This window comes from Hippopotamus amphibius, unplaced genomic scaffold (assembly GCF_030028045.1).
Source record: "Hippopotamus amphibius kiboko isolate mHipAmp2 unplaced genomic scaffold, mHipAmp2.hap2 scaffold_293, whole genome shotgun sequence".
NCBI classification, from domain to species: domain Eukaryota; kingdom Metazoa; phylum Chordata; class Mammalia; order Artiodactyla; family Hippopotamidae; genus Hippopotamus; species Hippopotamus amphibius.
In genome coordinates, this window is record NW_026648412.1 from 22126 (window position 1) to 39126 (window position 17001).

At 61.1% G+C, this 17001-nt stretch overlaps 10 non-coding genes across 10 annotated transcripts; 6 read left to right on the top strand and 4 right to left on the bottom strand.

Moving 5' to 3' along the window:
* Positions 1 to 3666: 3666 nt before the first annotated feature.
* On the bottom strand, positions 3667 to 3737 carry TRNAG-GCC (transfer RNA glycine (anticodon GCC)). Its single transcript has one exon. It is a non-coding gene; the product is annotated as a tRNA-Gly (tRNA).
* Positions 3738 to 5365: 1628 nt separating this feature from the next.
* Positions 5366 to 5448, bottom strand: TRNAL-CAG (transfer RNA leucine (anticodon CAG)). Its single transcript has one exon. It is a non-coding gene; the product is annotated as a tRNA-Leu (tRNA).
* Positions 5449 to 6019: 571 nt separating this feature from the next.
* Positions 6020 to 6091, top strand: TRNAD-GUC (transfer RNA aspartic acid (anticodon GUC)). Its single transcript has one exon. It is a non-coding gene; the product is annotated as a tRNA-Asp (tRNA).
* An 816-nt stretch (positions 6092 to 6907) lies between these two features.
* Positions 6908 to 6979, top strand: TRNAG-UCC (transfer RNA glycine (anticodon UCC)). Its single transcript has one exon. It is a non-coding gene; the product is annotated as a tRNA-Gly (tRNA).
* Positions 6980 to 7255: 276 nt separating this feature from the next.
* Positions 7256 to 7327, top strand: TRNAE-CUC (transfer RNA glutamic acid (anticodon CUC)). The gene has a single exon. It is a non-coding gene; the product is annotated as a tRNA-Glu (tRNA).
* Positions 7328 to 13239: 5912 nt separating this feature from the next.
* TRNAG-GCC (transfer RNA glycine (anticodon GCC)) lies at positions 13240 to 13310 on the bottom strand. Its single transcript has one exon. It is a non-coding gene; the product is annotated as a tRNA-Gly (tRNA).
* A 1635-nt stretch (positions 13311 to 14945) lies between these two features.
* On the bottom strand, positions 14946 to 15028 carry TRNAL-CAG (transfer RNA leucine (anticodon CAG)). Its single transcript has one exon. It is a non-coding gene; the product is annotated as a tRNA-Leu (tRNA).
* A 571-nt stretch (positions 15029 to 15599) lies between these two features.
* On the top strand, positions 15600 to 15671 carry TRNAD-GUC (transfer RNA aspartic acid (anticodon GUC)). Its single transcript has one exon. It is a non-coding gene; the product is annotated as a tRNA-Asp (tRNA).
* Positions 15672 to 16472: 801 nt separating this feature from the next.
* Positions 16473 to 16544, top strand: TRNAG-UCC (transfer RNA glycine (anticodon UCC)). Its single transcript has one exon. It is a non-coding gene; the product is annotated as a tRNA-Gly (tRNA).
* A 276-nt stretch (positions 16545 to 16820) lies between these two features.
* On the top strand, positions 16821 to 16892 carry TRNAE-CUC (transfer RNA glutamic acid (anticodon CUC)). Its single transcript has one exon. It is a non-coding gene; the product is annotated as a tRNA-Glu (tRNA).
* The last annotated feature ends 109 nt before the right edge of the window (positions 16893 to 17001 follow it).

Below are 17001 nucleotides of genomic sequence, written 5' to 3' on the forward strand. Positions count from 1 at the left end.
GTGGGGGTGAGGGTGGAGGTTCAGATTTCAAGAGGCCAAAGGAGAGCTTCCATATGATCCAGCAGTCCCATTCCTGGGTACGTGCCCGGAAAAGACGAAACTCTAATGCCAAACGATACGCGTACCTCCATGTTCGCAGCAGCATTATTTGCAATAGCCAAGGTGGAAAGTACACAACCGCCCACCAACAGACGGCTGGCACAAGATGTGGTATCTGTGTAGCATGGATTATTTCTCAGCCATGAGGAAAAAGAATGAAATATTGCCATTAGCCACCACAAGGATGGTCCCAGAGACTACTAGACTTAGCGAAAGACGTCCGACAGAAAAGGACAAGATATGTGGAAACTAAAACCTATTCCACATGAATCTATGGGCGAAACAGACTCACAGACATAGAAAACCAAATGATGGTTCCCCAAGGGGAAAGGGAGAAGTGGAGTCATAAATCAGAAGCTGAAAGGAATGGATACACACTACTATGTGTGAGGGAGAAAGCAGCAAGGATATACAGAATAACTCGGGGAATAATATTCACTATCTTCTAGCAAACTGCACTAGAAATCAAGCCGAAAAAATATTAGCCATGGAAAATAGTCTCCCTTTGCTGTGCATCTGAAATTCACACGATATTGTTCATCAGCTGTGCTCCCCAAGCACAAGTACATAGAAGTAAATCACTAATCACTTAGAGAGAGAGAGAGAGAGAGATCAGTGACGAAATACAGAAAGAGGAGAAAGACGAGCTATCATATGATCCAGCAGTCCCAATCCTCGGGACACACCCGGGAAAGAGAGAAACTATACCTTGAAAAGAGACATGAACCCCCATGTTCACAGCAGCACTATGTGCTATAGCCAAGACATGGAAAACGTACTGTGGAATATTACTCAGCCATCAAAAAAGAATGAAATAGTGCCATGTGCAGCAAAAAGGATGGACCTAGAGAAGATTACACTTAGTGAAGTAAGTCCAACAGCGAGGGAGAGAGATATGTGGAATCTAAACAATAATACCAATGAATCTATGTGCAAAACAGAAACAGAGTCACAGACGTAGAACACAAACTGATGCTTACCCAAGGCGAAAGGGAGAAGTGGAAGAATAAGTTGGGAGCTGCGATGAACAGACACACCGTACAATATAGAAAAGAGATCAAGTAACGAGGATATAGAGAATAGCACAGGGAATGAGAGTCAGTATCTTCTGGTACCCCATTATGGAAATAAACCTGAAAATACATCATCTATGGAAAATAGTATCTCCCTGCTGTGCACCTGAAACTAACACACTATTGTCAATCAACTATACTTCCACTACTGCAGCTACTACTCTACAGAAAGGAAGGAAGGAAGGAAGGAAGGAAGGACGGAAGGACGGAAGGAAGGAATGTAGGGAGCGAGGAAGGGGTGGAGGGAGGGAGGAAGGAAGAAGCAAAGAAGGAAAGACAAATGAAAGAAAGAAAAACCAAGCAAGCAGCAAAGGAAGAAGCAAGCAAGCAAGGAAAGAAGGAAGGAAGGATAGAAGCAAGAAATAAAGGAAGGAAGGAAGGAAGGAAAGGAAATGAAAGAAAGAAAAAGCAAGCAAGGAAGAAGCGAAGAAAGAAAAAAGAAAGAAGGACAGGTGAGCTGTCATATGATCTAGCAATCCCAATCCTCAGTACACATCTGGAAAAGACAAAAGCTCTAATTTGAAAAGATGCATGCACCCTCATGTTCATAGCAGCACTGTGTGCCATAGCCAAGACGTGGAAAACACCCAAGTGCTCATCAACAGACGGCAGTCGCAAGAAGATGTGCTGTACGTGCACGCCAGTGTTCACTGCAGCACTATTTACAAGAGCCGGGACGTGGAAGCAACCTAAATGTCCATCAACAGGTGAATGGGTAAAGAAGATGTGGTACATATACGCGATTGAATATTACTCAGCTGTAAAAAGGAACGCAGTTGGGACATTTGTCGAGACATGGATGGACCTAGAGACTGTCATACAGAGTGAAGTGAGTCAGAAAGAGAAAAACAGATATCGTGTGTTAACACATGTAAGCGGAATAAAGAAAAACGGTACCCATCAACCGGTTTGCAAGGCAGAAATAGAGACACAGATGTAGAGAACAGACATATAGACACCAAGTGGGGAAAGGGGGGCGGGGGGTTGTGGTGGGATGAACTGGCAGGTTGGGATTGCCATATATACATTACTAATAAGAAAAGAAGTATCAAATTGTACACTTTCAGTATATGCAGTTTATCGTATGTCCATTGTATCTCAGTAAAAGCTCTTAAGGAAGAAAGAAAAAGAAGATGTGCTGCATGTGTAGTATGCAACATTCCTCAGCCATAGAAAGCAATGAAACCTTGCCATTTGGCGCAACCTGGATGGTCCTAGAGAATATTACACTTAGTAAAGTAAGTCTGACTGAGAAGGATAAAGGTACGTGGAATCTAAAAACTGCAACGAAGTGAACCTTTGTGCAAAACAAAGAGAGACTCACAGACGTAGAAAACACACGTGTGGTTACCCAAGGGGAAAGTGTAGGGGAGGGACATATTTGGAGGTGGGGTTGGGGTTAAAGGAGAGGCAACAGTATCCCTAAAGCAGAGAAGCAGCAAGGATTTTACTGCCTAGCACCAGGAACTAGCTTCATATCTCCTAAGAAACCGTACTGGAAAATAACCTGAAAAAGCACATTTCACTGAATCTGACACGACACGAACACAGTATTGTAAATCAACTCTACTTCTACTTAGACACCTGACACGAACACAGTATTGTAAATCAACTCTACTTCTACTTAGCTAGGACACAAACAAACAAACACAAACAATCCAAACAGATCAAGGAGGCCACCGGGAGAAATGCAAGAGTAGGATCTTTGACAACGTAGGAATTGGAAAGGATCAGGGAAGGAGTGGGGAGATAGGGGGTGGGATGGGGGTGTTGGGTGGAGTAGCGGTGGTGGTGAGGGCGCGGCCTGAGGTGGTGGTGCTGTCCGGAGCAGCCATGATGCTGTCGGTAGGAGGAGAGGTTCAGGGGAGGGGGGGGTGGTCGTGGGGGTGGTGATGGTGGTGGTGGTACTAGTGGTGGAGGAGTGGGCGGTGTTGGAAACATATTTCTGCTGAGGGACAAAACATGAATACAGAGTGCGGTTTGCCATGGCATCGTGGACTTCTCTGGAACTCCTCGTGCAAGACAATGCTTCGGGGACTCTCTAGGACAATGGGCTGTATCACTGCCCGAGGTGGCACCTTCCTTGCTGCTGGTTGTGCAAACACGGTATCGTTTTCGGAGTGTGGGCAGAGGGAGCCAGAGAGCTTGGAGAGGTGGTGAAAGGTGAAGAGATGGGGCGCGCCGGTGCTAGTGTGGGGTATTGCTTACGGGGCAAGGAGTGACGCAAGTGTGGGGTCAGGGTGAGGAAGAGCACAAGCCCAAGCAAGGTGTCCAGGCGCTAGAGTGGCAGAGCACGCGAGGTGTCAGGTGGTGGAGGCTTGGCTCCGCAGTGTGTGTCGGGTGGGGGGGCGTCCGCGTGGGAAGGACAGGCCGGCAGGTGCGGTGGAGAGCTGCGGGTGGGAGCGAGCTGTGGCAGGCCCGGTGCCTTGGGCGTGGGAGCGGGGACGCCTAGCTCCGCTTTGGGGCTGCGGGAACCAAAAGGCGACGCTGCGGCTGCATGGGCCGGGAATCGAACCCGGGCCTCCCGCGTGGCAGGCGAGAATTCTACCACTGAACCACCCATGCAGCGAGGGCGCCTGGCGCCCGATGCTGCCCCAGCGCTGCTCGCAGCCAAGAGCCCGATACTGGGCGCCGCTCGCCCGAGGGCCTCTGCTCCGTTTGCGCAGGAGGCCGACGGCCCACCCCAGTGACAGGCTCCGGGCACGTGGGCGACCCCAGGGCGCCAGGCGGTCGAGAGGACAGAGGGACGGAGGGACGCAGGCGGGCTCGGCCCATCCTGCGCTTTCTCTGCCGTCCACGGCCGCCGCGAGGCTGTCGCTGTCGCCAGAGGAAGCCAGGAGCGGAAGCAGCCCGACCCGCGCCCGAATCGCAGGCAGGGCCGGCGAGGCGAGGCGAGGCGAGGCGCGGCGGCTGCGGCTGAGGGCCGAGTTTCGTCTCGGTGACCGCCAGGTCCCGACCCCAAGTCCCTCTGGCGGCTGGCTTTCTTGCCGCTGCGGGGCGGGCGAGGGCGGCCAGGGGTGGGGGTGGGATGGGAGTGGGGCAGGCATCGGAGCTCGCGCGGGGCCGGGGCCGGGGCCGGGGCCGCGGCCGCGAGCGCCGGAGATGGGCCCCCGGGAGCGCCGCCGCCACCGAGCAGACGCTCAGGCCCAAGGACCACAGGTGCCTGGGCCTCGCTGCTGCGCTCTGGCCCAGCCCTCTCCCGAGGGGTCCCGCTCTGAGGCGTTGGTCGTGAGAGGAGCGACGCGCCAGGGTGCGGTTAGGTCCGGCCGGGGCAGCGGCTTCCCCGGGCAACGTGCGCTGTGGCGCCCAAGGGGGTGGCCCGGGCTGAGGGCCGGACGTCTGTGGGCGGGTGACGGGGCGTCCAGGGCGCGCGCTCTCTCCTCGCTGGAGCACTCTTCCCGGGAGCGACTCCTGCGCCAGGCCTCCTGCAGGGAGGGCCCGGTGGTCCCTGGCCCAGCAGGAAGCTGGGCTGCCTGCGTGCTGGGAGGCAGGCAGCTGTGGCCCAGCCGAGGCCCCAAGGCCAATACGCACCGAGGGCACGCACCCCAGGCCGGCAAGACGGCGTCGGCCACCTCCGCGTGGCTGTGGGGGGAATGGAATGGGCAGGCGGGCCGGCGGGGCTGGCGCAAGGGACAGGATGTTGGACGGAGGGAGAGCTGCTGGTGGCGGACGTGGCAGCAAGGCTGGGAGAGTGAGCCCGCTGTTCACCAGGCAGAAGTCGGGCGGGCGAAGAGTCGAGGGCTTTGCACCCGCGTCTGCTGTGTGTGTGGCGGTGGCGGGGTGCAGCGGGTGCAGTGGGAGTGGGAGCGAGGGACGGAGGGCGGAAGGAAGGAAGGGAGGGAGGGAGGGAAGGAGAAAAACTAGCAGCAGCAGCAGCAGCAAGCAAGCAGGTGAGGAAAGATGTGGTGCGAAGGACTGAAGGTTGGTGGTGTGGGTGCAGGTAGGAGGGGGCGTACTGGCTGGGCGGGAGGGCGTGTGTCCGGGAGGCTTCCAACTGGGCCATTTCTGCCAAGCCCGCGGGCGGGTGGGCAGGAAGCGCGGCCGTGGCGGAGAGGGTCCCGCGTGTGAGAGGCACGGATGTCCGGGCCTGAGTTTGGAGAGGCCGCAAGAGTGCAGTGCGCCAACGGAGAGGAAGGCGGTCAAGGGCTGCCAGAGGGACGGGTGCGTTAGTGGGGCGGGCCAAAAGGCTGGCTTGTCAGGAGTGGGATTCGAACCCACGCCTCCAGGGGAGACTGCGACCTGAACGCAGCGCCTTAGACCGCTCGGCCATCCTGACGGCGGGCCGGAGCGGGCGCGTCGCCGCTCGGCTGGCTGGGACCCGCCGCGACGCCAACAGCGGTGCCCTTGGCTGGACGCGGTGCTCCGCGCCAGGCGGGCGGCCGTCTGGCTGAGCAACGCACCGGGCGCGCGGTGGCCGACGGCGAGCGAGGCCTGCCGACGCGCCTGGCTCCGGCGCGGTGGCGGCCTCGCCCACTCCTGGCCCCGGACCGCGCCCGGCCGCGTCGGGCCAGCGCATGCCGGCAGCACCCTCCCGCGCCTCTCTTCGCCGGACGGGGCACGGCGCACGCCCAGGCCCTCCTCGAAGCCTCGCTTGGCCTGTCGGGCCCCCTGCACCCGGCGCGATCCCCGCGTTGGAGGCAACAGGCAGCGCGCACTGGCAGGTGTCAGCGCCACGCGGGTCCGCGTCCCTGTCGGGGCCGGGGGCTGCTGCTTTGGACGACGCGGTTGGTTTGGTGTCGGGTCGGGTCGGGCACACGCCCGGCGCCCGTGGTGGGCAGAGGGCAGAGGGCAGAGGGAGGCGCCGGCAGGCAGCCCAGAGCGGCCGGGCGCCCCGGCGGTCGCCGCCGTCCTCGTTAGTATAGTGGTGAGTATCCCCGCCTGTCACGCGGGAGACCGGGGTTCGATTCCCCGACGGGGAGGCAGCACGCCCTCTTTTTGATGGCCGGCGCCGCGCTCGGTCCTGCCGTCCGGCCCCCAAGGGCCCTTCTCCTCCCGTCGCCGTCCGCCCTCCAGCGAGGCCAGCGCGTGCCTAGCCTGCCCGCCCTGCACCCCCTGCAGCCCTCCAGCCCTTCCTCCTCGCCGGGCGCTCGGTCGCCACAGCGAGCCAGGGCCTCCTCTCGACCCCACAACCGCCCGACGACATCGCGGCCCGTCCGAAGGGGCGGCCTCACTGGGCTCCTTGCGGAGCGCCGCACAGCCGCGCAGCTCTGCACAGCGGGCGGGCCGGGTGGGTGGCGGATGAGTGCCGTCCCCTGTCGGTACGGGAGGCGGCCTGGCCCCGCGCCGGGGGGAGAAGGGCCCTGGGGAGCCAGGTGCTGGAGGACGCGTCCCCCGGGGTGGGGGTGAGGGCGGGGGCGGGGGGTGGCCCGCGGCGTGAAGCCGAGGCCCCGGGAGCAGCAAGGCAGCGAGAGCGCCCCCCTGAGGCGGTCGGGCCGGTGGACTAGGGCAGCTGCGGAGGGCTGGCGCGGCTGGGGCTCCGGGCGGTCGTTGGTGTCGCCTGTGGCAGCACGGAGCTGCCGGCTGGCGGGGCGTCGGGGCAGGGCTGCTCCAGGCAGCGGAGGCGGAGGAGGGGGAGGAAGGGGAGGAGGACCAGGAGGAGGAGGAGGAAGAGCAGGAGGAGGAGGAGGAGGACGAGGAGGAGGAGACGGCGGCCGAGGCGGCGGCGGCGGCGGCGGCGGCGAGAGTGTGGTCGGGCGAGCCCGGGGCCGGCGTCTGCGGGCGGCCCGGGCTGTGCAGCGTTGGTGGTATAGTGGTGAGCATAGCTGCCTTCCAAGCAGTTGACCCGGGTTCGATTCCCGGCCAACGCAGTGGGCCGACCTTTTGCCGAGCTCCGCGGGCCTCGGGCCCCGGGCCTGGGAGGGAGAGCCGGGAGCGGGGAGCTAGCTGGCCCTTCGCGGCTTTTCGCGTGTGTGCGAGAAGCAGGCGCGCAGTGTTTTGCGGCTGCGGCCAGCAGGAAGAACGCGAGGGCACGTGCACTGCCAGGAGCGGCGCGGGGACTGGACTTGGGGGAGCCGGGTCTTGGCGCCGAGGTGGCGCGGCGCGGGCGCTATGGGGCGAGGAGCAGCGAGCGTTAGGCCTGGCGCTCCCTGGTGGTCTAGTGGTTAGGATTCGGCGCTCTCACCGCCGCGGCCCGGGTTCGATTCCCGGTCAGGGAAGCCCTTCTTCTGCCTCTCGGCCTCCCACCGTCCCGCGCCCCCTTTTAGCCAGCCCACGCTTGCTCCGCCGCCTCGGAGCCCCGCCAGCAGCCGCCCGCCACCGTCCACCTCCAGCCCAAGCCCTGCCACGCAACCCTTTTGGCCGCACTGGAGCGCTCGCCCACGCCAGGCCCTCCACATCCCGCCTCCTCCTTCTCGGACCCTTGCCTCAGCCCCAAACACGACGGCCCGGGGCAGCCTCTCTCCCCGCCGAGGCTGTGGCCACGAGCAAACGCCCCCACCTGCGTTTGGACTCTCCGGCAGCACGACTTCTGCCACGACGCATCTCACCGCTGACGACCCATCCCGTCTTCCTTCCTGAGGGGCTGGTGTTGGTGCTGCTGCTGCTGCTGCCTCCGCTGCCCCTGGTGGCGGAGGTGGCAGTCCTGGTGCGGTGCTGGGGCTGGAGCCGCTGCTGCTGCTGCTGCTGCTGCTGCTGTTTGTGGTAAAGGTGGTGGTGGTGGCGGCAGTGGTGGTGATGACAGTGCGGGTGGGGCGGGGGGGTGATGGCAGTGCAGGTGGGGATGGGGGTGGGGGTGGGGGTGCGGATGGCGGTGGGGGGGGTCGGCATGGAGGGGTGGGGGTGGAGGGTCCTATTGAGTGCCAGCACCTGCGACGCGGATCCATCGGGAAGGTGCAGGAGAGGGATCTCCATCTCCAAGTCGGGCCACTTGCAGGGACTCCGGCCGCTTCCTCGTGGGCCAGGTCCTGGACTGCCTGTGACTCCCGTGGCCCGGTGGTGGGCTCCAAGGGCGTCCTGGTCTTGAGCGGGCCATGGGAGCAGAGAGGCGGACCAAGGCACCCCGGAGGCAGAGATGTGAAAATGAATCCAAACACGTGCCAGGAGTTACACCGCCAGGCAGTGGAAGTCAGAGCGCAGGCAGATACCGGAGGTCAGCCGTGAAGACGGAGCCAAGCAGGTGGGATGCGGTGGAAGCAGATGCGTGACAGGGTGGACCACCAGCTAATATCGCATTCCAGGTGCGTGACCAACGCTCTCAACCCTATCACGGTGAGGCAAGAATGTGACCGTGCATACGTCCCTCCCTCCCCCAGAGCAAAGACACACACCCACGTGCGCGCGCGCACACATACACCGCTCCCCTAGACATGACTTCTCATGGTTTCCCATTCTCACCGTTCCTGTCTGTCTATCCAGGATATGCGCTGTCCTCCTTCGCAGCCCGTCCTCACCTTCTCCTAAGGATTCTCCCCAAGGTAAGTCCTCAGTCCCCATTCAGCCCAAGCTTGGGCACCTCTGTCGCCAAAGGCTTTAACGTCTGCTCACAGATTGTTTCCTTCAGAGGCAAACGGGACAGCCGGTGACGTGCACCGACCTGCCGTGGTGGTGTCACACTCGGTGCATTTGGACAACTGCAGGTCCCCTGTGGAAAGGAGCGAGAGTGGGCAGATGGGGCTTCCCATCACTGCAGGAAGTTTCCTCGGTGGCCTTGCTGGTACCTTGGGGCTGTGTGACAGTGCGGGAGGAAGGTGTTCGTGGCCGTTGGTGGTGGTCACCCCATGTGGATTAGGGAACGGAGCAAAACAGCCCTGTGGAGAGAGGGTGGTGGTGAGCCGCTTGCTGGGAGGTGGGAGGAAGGGCCTGGGGTGTCTGGGTGGAGCAGGGGCGGGCACGGAGGTATTGGGCTTGCAGGGACCTGGCCGGGAGAGCTGCTGGCCACTCAGGCAGAGGCTCTGCAGAAGCTTGGGACGGTGGTGGCACCGGTGCTGGTACGTGTGTGCGGGTAGGTCAGATCTGGGGTACGGGGGGAGCTGGAGTAGCAGGGGGTCTGAGGAGCGCTGGCGGAAGGGAGACTTCCAGGCAGGGCGTGTGAGAGTCGGGCCTGGGGTACAAGGGTATGGTGCGGGGTAGAGTGGGCCGAGCCTGCCGGCTAGGAGGAAGGGCGGGTGGCAAGCCGGGTATGTGAGTGGGCTGTGGTGCGAGGAGGATGGTGGGAGAGGACGCCATCGGGGCAGGGTGGTGGGTGAGCTTGCCAGACTGGTGCGCTGTGCTGCAAGGCGGTCAGGCGAACCACTGGGCTGGGACTGGGGGCGGTGGGTAAGAAGCCGGCAAGAGAGAAACAGAAACGCAGGATGCGAAAGGGGCGAGGTGCGGTCCGAATGGGGTGGGGGCGTTCTACTGCCCCAGAGACATAAATCGCCTGTCATCAAGAGAAAACATCCAGTCTCATGTGAGTGTGATTGCGTGGGGCTGGGGGTGGGGGTGGGGGTGAGGGTGGAGGTTCAGATTTCAAGAGGCCAAAGGAGAGCTTCCATATGAGCCAGCAGTCCCATTCCTGGGTACGTGCCCGGAAAAGACGAAACTCTAATGCCAAACGATACGAGTACCTCCATGTTCGCAGCAGCATTATGTGCAATAGCCAAGGTGGAAAATACACAACCGCCCATCAGCAGACGGCTGGCACAAGATGTGGTATCTGTGTAGCATGGATTATTTCTCAGCCATGAGGAAAAAGAATGAAATATTGCCATTAGCCACCACAAGGATGGTCCCAGAGACTACTAGACTTAGCGAAAGAAGTCCGACAGAAAAGGACAAGATATGTGGAAACTAAAACCTATTCCACATGAATCTATGGGCGAAACAGACTCACAGACATAGAAAACCAAATGATGGTTCCCCAAGGGGAAAGGGAGAAGTGGAGTCATAAATCAGAAGCTGAAAGGAATGGATACACACTACTATGTGTGAGGGAGAAAGCAGCAAGGATATACAGAATAACTCGGGGAATAATATTCACTATCTTCTAGCAAACTGCACTAGAAATCAAGCCGAAAAAATATTAGCCATGGAAAATAGTCTCCCTTTGCTGTGCATCTGAAATTCACACGATATTGTTCATCAGCTGTGCTCCCCAAGCACAAGTACATAGAAGTAAATCACTAATCACTTAGAGAGAGAGAGAGATCAGTGACGAAATACAGAAAGAGGAGAAAGACAAGCTATCATATGATCCAGCAATCCCAATCCTCGGGACACACCCGGGAAAGAGAGAAACTATACCTTGAAAAGAGACATGAACCCCCATGTTCACAGCAGCACTATGTGCTATAGCCAAGACATGGAAAACGTACTGTGGAATATTACTCAGCCATCAAAAAAGAATGAAATAGTGCCATGTGCAGCAAAAAGGATGGACCTAGAGAAGATTACACTTAGTGAAGTAAGTCCAACAGCGAGGGAGAGAGATATGTGGAATCTAAACAATAATACCAATGAATCTATGTGCAAAACAGAAACAGAGTCACAGACGTAGAACACAAACTGATGCTTACCCAAGGCGAAAGGGAGGAGTGGAAGAATAAGTTGGGAGCTGCGATGAACAGACACACCGTACAATACAGAAAAGAGATCAAGTAACGAGGATATAGAGAATAGCACAGGGAATAAGAGTCAGTATCTTCTGGTACCCCATTATGGAAATAAACCTGAAAATACATCATCTATGGAAAATAGTATCTCCCTGCTGTGCACCTGAAACTAACACACTATTGTCAATCAACTATACTTCCACTACTGCAGCTACTACTCTACAGAAAGGAAGGAAGGAAGGAAGGAAGGAAGGAAGGAAGGAAGGAAGGAAGCGAGGAAGGGGTGGAGGGAGGGAGGAAGGAAGAAGCAAAGAAGGAAAGACAAATGAAAGAAAGAAAAACCAAGCAAGCAGCAAAGGAAGAAGCAAGCAAGCAAGAAAGAAGGAAGGAAGGATAGAAGCAAGAAATAAAGGAAGGAAGAAGGAAGGAAGGAAAGGAAATGAAAGAAAGAAAAAGCAAGCAAGGAAGAAGCGAAGAAAGAAAAAAGAAAGAAGGACAGGTGAGCTGTCATATGATCTAGCAATCCCAATCCTCAGTACACATCTGGAAAAGACAAAAGCTCTAATTTGAAAAGATGCATGCACCCTCATGTTCATAGCAGCACTGTGTGCCATAGCCAAGACGTGGAAAACACCCAAGTGCTCATCAACAGACGGCAGTCGCAAGAAGATGTGCTGTACGTGCACGCCAGTGTTCACTGCAGCACTATTTACAAGAGCCGGGACGTGGAAGCAACCTAAATGTCCATCAACAGGTGAATGGGTAAAGAAGATGTGGTACATATACGCGATTGAATATTACTCAGCTGTAAAAAGGAACGCAGTTGGGACATTTGTCGAGACATGGATGGACCTAGAGACTGTCATACAGAGTGAAGTGAGTCAGAAAGAGAAAAACAGATATCGTGTGTTAACACATGTAAGCAGAATAAAGAAAAACGGTACCCATCAACCGGTTTGCAAGGCAGAAATAGAGACACAGATGTAGAGAACAGACATATAGACACCAAGTGGGGAAAGGGGGGCGGGGGGTTGTGGTGGGATGAACTGGCAGGTTGGGATTGCCATATATACATTACTAATAAGAAAAGAAGTATCAAATTGTACACTTTCAATATATGCAGTTTATCGTATGTCCATTGTATCTCAGTAAAAGCTCTTAAGGAAGAAAGAAAAAGAAGATGTGCTGCATGTGTAGTATGCAACATTCCTCAGCCATAGAAAGCAATGAAACCTTGCCATTTGGCGCAACCTGGATGGTCCTAGAGAATATTACACTTAGTAAAGTAAGTCTGACTGAGAAGGATAAAGGTACGTGGAATCTAAAAACTGCAACGAAGTGAACCTTTGTGCAAAACAAAGAGAGACTCACAGACGTAGAAAACACACGTGTGGTTACCCAAGGGGAAAGTGTAGGGGAGGGACATATTTGGAGGTGGGGTTGGGGTTAAAGGAGAGGCAACAGTATCCCTAAAGCAGAGAAGCAGCAAGGATTTTACTGCCTAGCACCAGGAACTAGCTTCATATCTCCTAAGAAACCGTACTGGAAAATAACCTGAAAAAGCACATTTCACTGAATCTGACAAGACACGAACACAGTATTGTAAATCAACTCTACTTCTACTTAGACACCTGACACGAACACAGTATTGTAAATCAACTCTACTTCTACTTAGCTAGGACACAAACAAACAAACACAAACAATCCAAACAGATCAAGGAGGCCACCGGGAGAAATGCAAGAGTAGGATCTTTGACAACGTAGGAATTGGAAAGGATCAGGGAAGGAGTGGGGAGATAGGGGGTGGGATGGGGGTGTTGGGTGGAGTAGCGGTGGTGGTGAGGGCGCGGCCTGAGGTGGTGGTGCTGTCCGGAGCAGCCATGATGCTGTCGGTAGGAGGAGAGGTTCAGGGGAGGGGGGGTGGTCGTGGGGGTGGTGATGGTGGTGGTGGTACTAGTGGTGGAGGAGTGGGCGGTGTTGGAAACATATTTCTGCTGAGGGACAAAACATGAATACAGAGTGCGGTTTGCCATGGCATCGTGGACTTCTCTGGAACTCCTCGTGCAAGACAATGCTTCGGGGACTCTCTAGGACAATGGGCTGTATCACTGCCCGAGGTGGCACCTTCCTTGCTGCTGGTTGTGCAAACACGGTATCGTTTTCGGAGTGTGGGCAGAGGGAGCCAGAGAGCTTGGAGAGGTGGTGAAAGGTGAAGAGATGGGGCGCGCCGGTGCTAGTGTGGGGTATTGCTTACGGGGCAAGGAGTGACGCAAGTGTGGGGTCAGGGTGAGGAAGAGCACAAGCCCAAGCAAGGTGTCCGGGCGCTAGAGTGGCAGAGCGCGCGAGGTGTCAGGTGGTGGAGGCTTGGCTCCGCAGTGTGTGTCGGGTGGGGGGGCGTCCGCGTGGGAAGGACAGGCCGGCAGGTGCGGTGGAGAGCTGCGGGTGGGAGCGAGCTGTGGCAGGCCCGGTGCCTTGGGCGTGGGAGCGGGGACGCCTAGCTCCGCTTTGGGGCTGCGGGAACCAAAAGGCGACGCTGCGGCTGCATGGGCCGGGAATCGAACCCGGGCCTCCCGCGTGGCAGGCGAGAATTCTACCACTGAACCACCCATGCACCGAGGGCACCCGGCGCCCGATGCTGCCCCAGCGCTGCTCGCAGCCAAGAGCCCGATACTGGGCGCCGCTCGCCCGAGGGCCTCTGCTCCGTTTGCGCAGGAGGCCGACGGCCCACCCCAGTGACAGGCTCCGGGCACGTGGGCGACCCCAGGGCGCCAGGCGGTCGAGAGGACAGAGGGACGGAGGGACGCAGGCGGGCTCGGCCCATCCTGCGCTTTCTCTGCCGTCCACGGCCGCCGCGAGGCTGTCGCTGTCGCCAGAGGAAGCCAGGAGCGGAAGCAGCCCGACCCGCGCCCGAATCGCAGGCAGGGCCGGCGAGGCGAGGCGAGGCGAGGCGCGGCGGCTGCGGCTGAGGACCGAGTTTCGTCTCGGTGACCGCCAGGTCCCGACCCCAAGTCCCTCTGGCGGCTGGCTTTCTTGCCGCTGCGGGGCGGGCAAGGGCGGCCAGGGGTGGGGGTGGGATGGGAGTGGGGCAGGCATCGGAGCTCGCGCGGGGCCGGGGTCGGGGCCGCGAGCGCCGGAGATGGGCCCCCGGGAGCGCCGCCGCCACCGAGCAGACGCTCAGGCCCAAGGACCACAGGTGCCTGGGCCTCGCTGCTGCGCTCTGGCCCAGCCCTCTCCCGAGGGGTCCCGCTCTGAGGCGTTGGTCGTGAGAGGAGCGACGCGCCAGGGTGCGGTTAGGTCCGGCCGGGGCAGCGGCTTCCCCGGGCAACGTGCGCTGTGGCGCCCAAGGGGGTGGCCCGGGCTGAGGGCCGGACGTCTGTGGGCGGGTGACGGGGCGTCCAGGGCGCGCGCTCTCTCCTCGCTGGAGCACTCTTCCCGGGAGCGACTCCTGCGCCAGGCCTCCTGCAGGGAGGGCCCGGTGGTCCCTGGCCCAGCAGGAAGCTGGGCTGCCTGCGTGCTGGGAGGCAGGCAGCTGTGGCCCAGCCGAGGCCCCAAGGCCAATACGCACCGAGGGCACGCACCCCAGGCCGGCAAGACGGCGTCGGCCACCTCCGCGTGGCCGTGGGGGGAATGGAATGGGCAGGCGGGCCGGCGGGGCTGGCGCAAGGGACAGGATGTTGGACGGAGGGAGAGCTGCTGGTGGCGGACGTGGCAGCAAGGCTGGGAGAGTGAGCCCGCTGTTCACCAGGCAGAAGTCGGGCAGGCGGAAGGCGGGCGAGGAGTCGAGGGCTTTGCACCCGCGTCTGGTGTGTGTGTGGCGGTGGCGGGGTGCAGCGGGTGCAGTGGGAGTGGGAGCGAGGGACGGAGGGCGGAAGGAAGGAAGGGAGGGAGGGAAGGAGAAAAACTAGCAGCAGCAGCAGCAGCAGCAGCAGCAGCAAGCAAGCAGGTGAGGAAAGATGTGGTGCGAAGGACTGAAGGTTGGTGGTGTGGGTGCAGGTAGGAGGGGGCGTACTGGCTGGGCGGGAGGGCGTGTGTCCGGGAGGCTTCCAACTGGGCCATTTCTGCCAAGCCCGCGGGCGGGTGGGCAGGAAGCGCGGCCGTGGCGGAGAGGGTCCCGCGTGTGAGAGGCACGGATGTCCGGGCCTGAGTTTGGAGAGGCCGCAAGAGTGCAGTGCGCCAACGGAGAGGAAGGCGGTCAAGGGCTGCCAGAGGGACGGGTGCGTTAGTGGGGCGGGCCAAAAGGCTGGCTTGTCAGGAGTGGGATTCGAACCCACGCCTCCAGGGGAGACTGCGACCTGAACGCAGCGCCTTAGACCGCTCGGCCATCCTGACGGCGGGCCGGAGCGGGCGCGTCGCCGCTCGGCTGGCTGGGACCCGCCGCGACGCCAACAGCGGTGCCCTTGGCTGGACGCGGTGCTCCGCGCCAGGCGGGCGGCCGTCTGGCTGAGCAACGCACCGGGCGCGCGGTGGCCGACGGCGAGCGAGGCCTGCCGACGCGCCTGGCTCCGGCGCGGTGGCGGCCTCGCCCACCCCTGGCCCCGGACCGCGCCCGGCCGCGTCGGGCCAGCGCGTGCCGGCAGCACCCTCCCGCGCCTCTCTTCGCCGGACGGGGCACGGCGCACGCCCAGGCCCTCCTCGAAGCCTCGCTTGGCCTGTCGGGCCCCCTGCACCCGGCGCGATCCCCGCGTTGGAGGCAACAGGCAGCGCGCACTGGCAGGTGTCAGCGCCACGCGGGTCCGCGTCCCTGTCGGGGCCGGGGGCTGCTGCTTTGGACGACGCGGTTGGTTTGGTGTCGGGTCGGGTCGGGCACGCGCCCGGCGTCCGTGGTGGGCAGAGGGCAGAGGGCAGAGGGAGGCGCCGGCAGGCAGCCCAGAGCGGCCGGGCGCCCCAGCGGTCGCCGCCGTCCTCGTTAGTATAGTGGTGAGTATCCCCGCCTGTCACGCGGGAGACCGGGGTTCGATTCCCCGACGGGGAGGCAGCACGCCCTCTTTTTGATGGCCGGCGCCGCGCTCGGTCCTGCCGCCCGGCCCCCAAGGGCCCTTCTCCTCCCGTCGCCGTCCGCCCTCCAGCGAGGCCAGCGCGTGCCTAGCCTGCCCGCCCTGCACCCCCTGCAGCCCTCCAGCCCTTCCTCCTCGCCGGGCGCTCGGTCGCCACGGCGAGCCAGGGCCTCCTCTCGACCCCACAACCGCCCGACGACATCGCGGCCCGTCCGAAGGGGCGGCCTCACTGGGCTCCTTGCGGAGCGCCGCACAGCCGCGCAGCTCTGCACAGCGGGCGGGCCGGGTGGGTGGCGGATGAGCGCCGTCCCCTGTCGGTGCGGGAGGCGGCCTGGCCCCGCGCCGGGGGGAGAAGGGCCTTGGGGAGCCAGGTGCTGGAGGACGCGTCCCCCGGGGTGGGGGTGAGGGCGGGGGCGGGGGGTGGCCCGCGGCGTGAAGCCGAGGCCCCGGGAGCAGCAAGGCAGCGAGAGCGCCCCCCTGAGGCGGTCGGGCCGGTGGACTAGGGCAGCTGCGGAGGGCTGGCGCGGCTGGGGCTCCGGGCGGTCGTTGGTGTCGCCTGTGGCAGCACGGAGCTGCCGGCTGGCGGGGCGTCGGGGCAGGGCTGCTCCAGGCGGCGGAGGCGGAGGAGGGGGAGGAGGGGGAGGAGGACCAGGAGGAGGAGGAGGAGGGACAGGAGGAGGAGGAGGAGGACGAGGAGGAGGAGACGGCGGCCGAGGCGGCGGCGAGAGTGCGGTCGGGCGAGCCCGGGGCCGGCGTCTGCGGGCGGCCCGGGCTGTGCAGCGTTGGTGGTATAGTGGTGAGCATAGCTGCCTTCCAAGCAGTTGACCCGGGTTCGATTCCCGGCCAACGCAGTGGGCCGACCTTTTGCCGAGCTCCGCGGGCCTCGGGCCCCGGGCCTGGGAGGGAGAGCCGGGAGCGGGGAGCTAGCTGGCCCTTCGCGGCTTTTCGCGTGTGTGCGAGAAGCAGGCGCGCAGTGTTTTGCGGCTGCGGCCAGCAGGAAGAACGCGAGGGCACGTGCACTGCCAGGAGCGGCGCGGGGACTGGACTTGGGGGAGCCGGGTCTTGGCGCCGAGGTGGCGCGGCGCGGGCGCTATGGGGCGAGGAGCAGCGAGCGGCAGGCCTGGCGCTCCCTGGTGGTCTAGTGGTTAGGATTCGGCGCTCTCACCGCCGCGGCCCGGGTTCGATTCCCGGTCAGGGAAGCCCTTCTTCTGCCTCTCGGCCTCCCACCGTCCCGCGCCCCCTTTTAGCCGGCCCACGCTTGCTCCGCCGCCTCGGAGCCCCGCCAGCAGCCGCCCGCCACCGTCCACC